Here is an 8,239-nt window from a genome sequence, read left to right on the forward strand (position 1 = left end):
TATGGCTTTTACATTAGTTGTGCTGTTTGAAAATGAACCAGCTATAACCGTATAGAGAGCTCAACAGTAACCACCCATTTTCTGAATGGCTGTGCCCCGGAAGTGATTTCCCTCCGTTCTTTATCTCTGTTGATGTTTCATTAAATGCTGATATATAGAGTTTTAACTCTGGAACCAAGCCGACCAGCTATGAGAGGAATCAGGACCAGAAAACAGCAAAAAAGTTTAAGGAACAAGACGGTTTACAGTAACTGTCAGAGACTTTAATGGTAGAAGCTCACTGTAGCCGTACGATAAACATTTTCTCATCAGAGACGTCGCTGTTAGGCTTAGGATTGTGGGTAATGTAGTATTTTTTCAATGACTTGGTGAATAAAACCTTTTTTTTTCAAACCAGGTTGATTTCATGCAGAATTTTGTCTTTTACGAGCAGAAACTTTTTGTTTCACATCCTCAGGAGCTCGTGATCAGTCTACCTCAGATTGTCTTTAGACTTTATCTCTGATAATCTAATCAATCAATCAATCAATCAATCAATCAATCAATCAATCAATCAATCAATCAAATTGTTACTTCCAAGAACCACACTGTTGAGCTCTATTATGAATTATTCTTATGGTTCTTTGCAGTATAGATAGTTGACATGTATAAGTATTGTGACAAACATCTCTTATGTAGTGAATGGTCTCATCATGTAGTAAAATGTGATCCAGCAGTGTTTAACACTAAAACTGTGCTGTTTAGCAAGTAATACTCACGTTGCCGCCATGGTAACAGGTTTTTACGTTTGTCCATTAATTCAGACAGATGAGGAGGTAAGTCTATGCTCTGTCTCCTTCTTGGGTCTCTTGGTCCCTCCTGAAGTGTTGAGATCTCCTCTTCAGAGTGATGAAGAAGCTGACTTTAAATCAAACTGTGATCTGATGTGATCAGAAAGGTTCTGTCGAGACAGGAAGAGACACGCATTATCAGAATAAACACACACACACACACACACACACACACACACACACACACAGACACACACACACACACACACACACACACACACACACACACACACACACACACACACACACACACACACACACACACACAAACAGATGTTTCCTCCCAGCTCCACTCAGGTACACTCTGCTGCAGCTGGGAGGAGAACTCAAGCTCACCTTAAATTTCTGACATTTAAAAACTTACTATTCCCTTTCAGATTAAAAGAAATCTCAGATTTAGAGCAGCAGAGGAAACTAACCTCAGCCAACATGAACACTAATACTGATCTGATATTCAATATGTTGAACAGTCGGTTTAATATTTAACTTTGGACTCGGGGACTGGGATCCTGGTTCATCCAGAGAGAGGAAAGGTTGTATTTATCTTGCAGTCTCAGTAAAGTCACAACTCAAACTAAACTTTATTATAATCATGTGGTCTCCTCCTCAAAAGAGAAGAAACACTTTAAAATATGATCAGTACGGACAATACAGTAAACAACACAAACATAAGACAACAGTAACAATTTATAACCTGAAGAAACCTACAATAAAGTCTCCAGAGAGCATTATTCACAGCAATGAAAAAATAAATGAAAGTGCCAGAGAGTTAATAAATATGTAACACGGTTCATATATAATCCTTCCATAACTAATCTAGTGTGTGTGATATGTGGAGAGTTAATAAATATGTAACACGGTTCATATATAATCCTTCCATAACTAATCTAGTGTGTGTGATATGTGGAGAGTTAATAAATATGTAACACGGTTCATATATAATCCTTCATAACTAATCTAGTGTGTGTGATATGTGGAGAGATAATAAATATGTAACACGGTTCATATATAATCCTTCCATAACTAATCTAGTGTGTGTGATATGTGGAGAGATAATAAATATGTAACACGGTTCATATATAATCCTTCCATAACTAATCTAGTGTGTGTGATATGTGGAGAGATAATAAATATGTAACACGGTTCATATATAATCCTTCCATAACTAATCTAGTGTGTGTGATATGTGGAGAGTTAATAAATATGTAACACGGTTCATATATAATCCTTCCATAACTAATCTAGTGTGTGTGATATGTGGAGAGTTAATAAATATGTAACATGGTTCATATATAATCCTTCCATAACTAATCTAGTGTGTGTGATATGTGGAGAGTTAATAAATATGTAACATGGTTCATATATAATCCTTTCATAACTAATCTAGTGTGTGTGATATGTGGAGAGTTTCCAGCCTCTTCTTTAGAAACTGTGTTGGGTCAACGTGAACAAATCCTGAACATCTAAGATCAGCTACCATTGTTACATCATCACATCACTGAATATATATTTAGACTTCTGAAACAGATCTTTTAGAGGTTTAGAGGTTCTTACCTGTTTGTTGATGTAGGTACAGCAGCTCTAAGATCACAGTCTTCACATCCACACGTCCTCTCTCCGTCTGTCTGATCAGCATCACGTCCCTGAATCACATGACCAGAGAAACCAATCAGATAGCAGCAGCGTCTCGCCCAAAGTAACAAATTAACTTTTATAGAGATAAAGAACAATAAAGTTATCAACAGTCTGTGATGACAGTTCTGTTTCTGCAGCAACAGGAGGTCAAAAGTAACATGGAAAAGTCCCAAACTGTAAGTTAATAACAATCAAAAAAAATGTAACAAACATTAAAAAGAGACAGAAAAGTGCAAATAAAGTTTAAGAACTGGGGAAAGACTTGATGGAAATAACAGAATGAGTCCCCTCTAACAGATACTGTGTTTCCCATACATAGGTTCTACTTGGGCACCCCTGCGGTAGATGAAGACCCGCCAAGTAGATAAAATCTGAATTAAATGTTTTCTCCAATCAACAATGTATTTTTTACAGCACACAGCTGCCTCAAGCCCCTCCCCTCATTAAGTCACGTAGCCACGCATGCCAGCTGACACGTGTGGTGTGAGGTAAGCCGAAGGATATGTAAAGGTGATAAGGAGACAACGGCGTATACATTAATAGATAGTCTGTTTCACCGCTTAAAGGGTCAGAATACAGATATTGCTAAATGTGGGCCAGTTAGTGAAATTAGAACCATTACAATTATAACACAATAAGCATAGATAGACAGTCTGTAAGAAGCTAAAGGCGGTATAGAAGAGCTAAATATACTGTAGAGTTAGTGCAGTTTCTGGTGTAGTGTCTGATGTAGATCAGGGATAACACACTAAACCTGAAGTGACTGTCTATAAGAATGTTGAATGTAGTAAAAAGTCAATATACAGAGAAATTATACAGTCAGTATACAGTGCAAGTGTAACCGAAATTATACAATATACAGTACATAAGAGTCAAAAATATCAATCAGTGTTCAGAACAGTACGTGAGTGGTGCAAAAGGGCAGGAACGGATGTGCATCTGGGCAAAAATGCAGGGGGGCATGACAGGGATATTGTAATTAGGGTGTGCAGAAACAGGGTGTGCGGGAACCAGTGCATGAAAGACGGAGATGGAGAGCAGCTAGCACTTAGGCAGTTAGTGGGATTAGGATTTTGAGCAATAGAGGTTTTTGTAATTCATTCCAATCATTTGCAGCTGAGAACTGGAAGGAGTGGCGGCCGAAGGAGGTGTGGGCTTTAGAGGTGACCAAGGTGATATAACTGCTCGAGCGAAGGTGGGTGATGCTATTGTGACCAGTGATCTTAGGTACAGCGGGGCTTTACCGCAAAGGGAATTACTGCAATTGTTGGAATTGCTGGGGCTTTGTAAATTATAGAGTGTGGTCTAGACCTACTCTATCTGTAAAGTGTCTCGAGATAACTTATGTTATGATTTGATACTATAAATAAAATTGAATTGAATTGAAATTGCCTTGCAAAAACGTGTAAATGAGTTGGTACCAATGCGTTGAGTATGTAATGAGGGCCAGCTAACTAATGAATAGAGGTTGCAGTGGTGGGTGTTATAAGGGGCTCCGGTCACAAAACGTGGATGAAATAATGAAATAGTAAATAGGACCGTGGTGGACTGTGCTTGTTCACTTAATAGCCCACAAATCATTCACAGGACACAGCTTTGTTCCTGGGGAGATGGATCTGTGTGCATAGATATATATAAAGCCTAGATGTCTCATCCGGCTGCTGGCCAATGGAAGTCGACGTCCGCACCTGGCGGCCATCTTGCCACAGTCAGCTCGCTCCTCATAACATTGTGTTGTAATGGTGCATTTACTTTTTAAATAACCATAAATTGATCAATTTTCTACCGATTTTCAAACTGTTTAGTTTGCTATAAACGTCAGAGATGTAGTAAAATGACACTGCATAGGGCCCTACTTATGAATAATTATAACCATGGACTTTCATATGAAAATAACGTTAAACAGAACAGATAGGTGCAATGAATATACACGACCACCAGGTATTTATGTTAAATCAATATACAGGCTACTAAAACTCAGTGTACAGAATGGCAACATGAGATATATATATATATATATATATATATATATATATATAGTGTATATATATATATATATATACACACACATATATGTGTGTATATATACATATATATGTTTATATATATGTTTATATATATATATATGTGTGTGTGTGTGTATATATATATGTGTATATATATATATATATATATGTGTGTGTGTGTGTATATATATATGTGTATATATATATATGTGTATATATATATATATGTGTGTATATATATATAGTGTGTGTGTGTATATATATACATATATATATGTTGGGTTCCTTAGGGTACAGATTTGATCATTGGCGCAATTATCAAAGATGTTTTATCAATATTAATAAAGTTATGAATATGGTTATTAATAACTCCATCAAATCGACAAACAATCAAAATGGGGCACCACCCTGCAAATCAGGGACCAATAATCAAACTGTAGATCAGTCTCATTTTTGTGTAAATCCTTTAAAAAGGAAATAAAGGAAGGGTGAATTCGAAGCACGGACCTGTTTGCCCAGCAGTTGTCACAACTAGTACACAAATAATCACAAGCAACTGCTAATTAAGTATAATAAGATTTATTAACTTCACAATTATCAGTAGCTAAACAATAATTCTTCAATAATAAACTCATATACCTTTTTATAACATCACAACCAAAAACAAAGCAAAACAAAAGCAGCATGGACACGTCTGTGTGTGTGTGTGTGTGTGTGTGTGTGTGTGTGTGTGTGTGTGTGTGTGTGTGTGTGTGTGTGTGTGTGTGTGTGTGTGTGTGTGTGTGAAAAGGAGGGGCGGTGTCGGGTGTAGTTCTAAACACCCAAAACAACTCCAAAGATGGCTGCTCCTGTGAGCTGCACAAAACTATTTAGCCTCAAGAGGCGGTAGTGGTGCTGGGTGCACGGGAGGAGCTGAAGAAGCCGAGGGGTTGCTACACCCACGCTTAGCCGATCTAGTAGCTAGTTCCTGTTTAGCTCTTTCACGCAGCGTAAATCGATTCCCTGCAGATTCCACGTGTGAGGCTAGCCTACCGTTAGCTCGGGAGCTAATGCGGCTAGTCTGTCCGGTGTTGTGTGTGTGTTGTGTGTGTTAGTAGAAGAAGAAGAGGAGAAGAGTAAAGAAAAGAGCACTCTGATCTCAATTATCGATAATGACCCAGTTCCCCTCAGCTACTCAGGTCTGGGCGCACGTTTAGTTAGGACAGCCTGAGACTTCTGGTTTTGCTGAGGAAAACGTCACTATACCCACTCCAGTAGCTAACAGCTGATTTTTGCGATTCATAGCGAAGACAGTAACTAAAAACTCCATGAAAGGAGTGACTTAGCAGATAGCAATTACGGTTTTAACCCAGCTACTTAACACAACATGAATCAACGAGTATAATGATCAATTTATACATTCACAGAACAGATTAATAATCACATATGGATCAGTATGTGATTAAATCCAGATCACATTAATGGCACATGGGTAGCGAACCCTTTTCTCATTAATAAACACACTACTTATCTCTGCCCAGACGTAAGCCTCCTTACGGTGTGTTCAGTCCGTTTATTCCTGCTCCACGATTTCCAACGAAATGAAACAGAACGGGTTCCGGGCGCTCGTCAAGCACCACTGAGAAACTTCCCTCCAAGAAAGCAGCGAGGAGGGACAGTTTGGTCGACTTTGAGAGGAAAAACGTTGTTTCCTTCTCACTGCAGTTATGAAAAACACTGGTGCGTTTTTCAAGGATCCACCGAAATAAAATCCACTTTCTCCAGAAAATGGAAGTTGAGCACAAACGCTCTGCCGCCTCCGTAACAATGAGAGTTGCAGTGAAGACGAGGGAGTTTCTTAGGGTCAGGTTATTTATAGGTTAAGACCCCATGCTGTTTTTATGGTCCCGCTGAACCAATAGAAAGACTGGAAACTCTTGACAGGATGAAAAACTACAGTTGTGTAGTTCTTTGACTTCCTGCCAGTTGTGAGGAGTTTCCCTTCTGGCTGGCCCTTTCGCATAGAGGTGTGAATTACCCCCGCTTTGGAGTTTACATGCAGGCCAAGATTCCTTTGTCTCTGAGCTCATGTGTGTCCTCTATCCAGCGGTCAGTTTAATCTGAGGCCTTTTGGTTAAAATCAGGTTTAACCAGACTCTCGGTCCCCAACACTGCCTGTATAATTTATTATATATAAAGGAAGTTTTCCCTCGCCACTGAGAATTGTTGTGTCTCTGTAAATGATAGAGTGTGGTCTAGACCTACTGTCTCTGTAAATGATAGAGTGAGGTCTAGACCTACTGTCTCTGTAAATGATAGAGTGAGGTCTAGACCTACTGTCTCTGTAAATGATAGAGTGTGGTCTAGACCTACTCTCTCTGTAAATGATAGTGTGGTCTAGACCTACTGTCTCTGTAAATGATAGAGTGTGGTCTAGACCTACTCTCTCTGTAAATGATAGTGTGGTCTAGACCTACTGTCTTTGTAAATGATAGAGTGTGGTCTAGACCTACTCTCTCTGTAAATGATAGAGTGTGGTCTAGACCTATTGTCTCTGTAAATGATAGAGTGAGGTCTAGACCTACTGTCTCTGTAAATGATAAAGTGTGGTCTAGACCTACTGTCTCTGTAAATGATAGAGTGTGGTCTAGACAAGGGGTTCTCAACCTTTTGCAAGCTGGGCCCCCCCAAAGCTGGTTCATTGCAGTTGGGCCCCCCCCCCCCCAATTTCTTGGCGAAATGTCTGATAAACATAGCCTCAAATCATCCTCGATTTGTGCACGATTGTGGTATTTGGTTTTGATTGCAGTCATTTCTGAGAATCCTGCCTCACACAAATACGCCGACGTGAAAGGGAGGAGAATCTCCAAGGCGAGGTCACAGAGTTGAGAGTATTCCTGCATCAATGCTGCCCAGAATGACGACAGAGGGCAGGAGGTCAGTGGCGTAACTAGCCAACACCAGGCCCCTATGCAGGATTATCAAGGCGGCCCCCCTACTACAGCATGTGACGACGGCGCAATGTCCACCAGTAGGCTACCATGAATAGGACAGGACAGGATCATAGAGACACAGCATATAAGAGATGAGATGACTGACAACATCAGGAGTAGCCTACACGCACCACAACAACAAAAAACACTGGTGAATGGCATCATAACACATGAAAGAACACACAAGATCAGTCCCTCCAGGATTTCACGGCCTTTTTTTGAGAGTGTTGCGGCCCAAAATGATTTCACGGGAGCTTTTGTTAAAAATTGCGATAAAAGTTGTGGTGTCTTTTGTATGTTGCAATTTTTTTTAACTTTCTTTAAAAATAAAAAGGAAACTTGTTTTGGGGAGAATAATAATTAGTACTGTTAATTAATTATTCTGGGCTGAGATTTCCTAGGAACCTTAAAAGGCTCTGGATGCTGCAAATGTTGGTATAATAGGAAAATGGCTGGTGGATTTAAGACAAAAAATAATTTATTGAATGTGAATATGAATCAAATATGAACATATCTGTCACTGTCAGTGGCTTGTTGGTCTTTACATTGTTAGTTAATGTCCAATCCTGGCCAGTGGCCACACACACACACACACACACACACACACACACACACACACACACACACACACACACACACACACACACACATTCACACGGTTTGATAGAGTACTTATTGGACTTTAACTTATCATTGCACTTACAATAACGAGCATAGCTGTCCTCAATTTAGGTCATCTGCGTTTTTTCCTGCATCCACCGTGTGTGATTGTGTGTGTGTGTGTGTGTGTGTGTAT

The 8,239-nt window shown here is 39.4% G+C and overlaps 1 pseudogene; it reads right to left on the minus strand.

Annotated features, from left to right (window-relative positions):
* Positions 1-857: 857 nt before the first annotated feature.
* Positions 858-8,239, minus strand: part of LOC120545325 — a 39,398-nt pseudogene continuing 32,016 nt past the window's right edge.

Source organism: Perca fluviatilis, chromosome 17 (genome assembly GCF_010015445.1).
Source record: "Perca fluviatilis chromosome 17, GENO_Pfluv_1.0, whole genome shotgun sequence".
NCBI classification, from domain to species: Eukaryota; Metazoa; Chordata; class Actinopteri; order Perciformes; family Percidae; genus Perca; species Perca fluviatilis.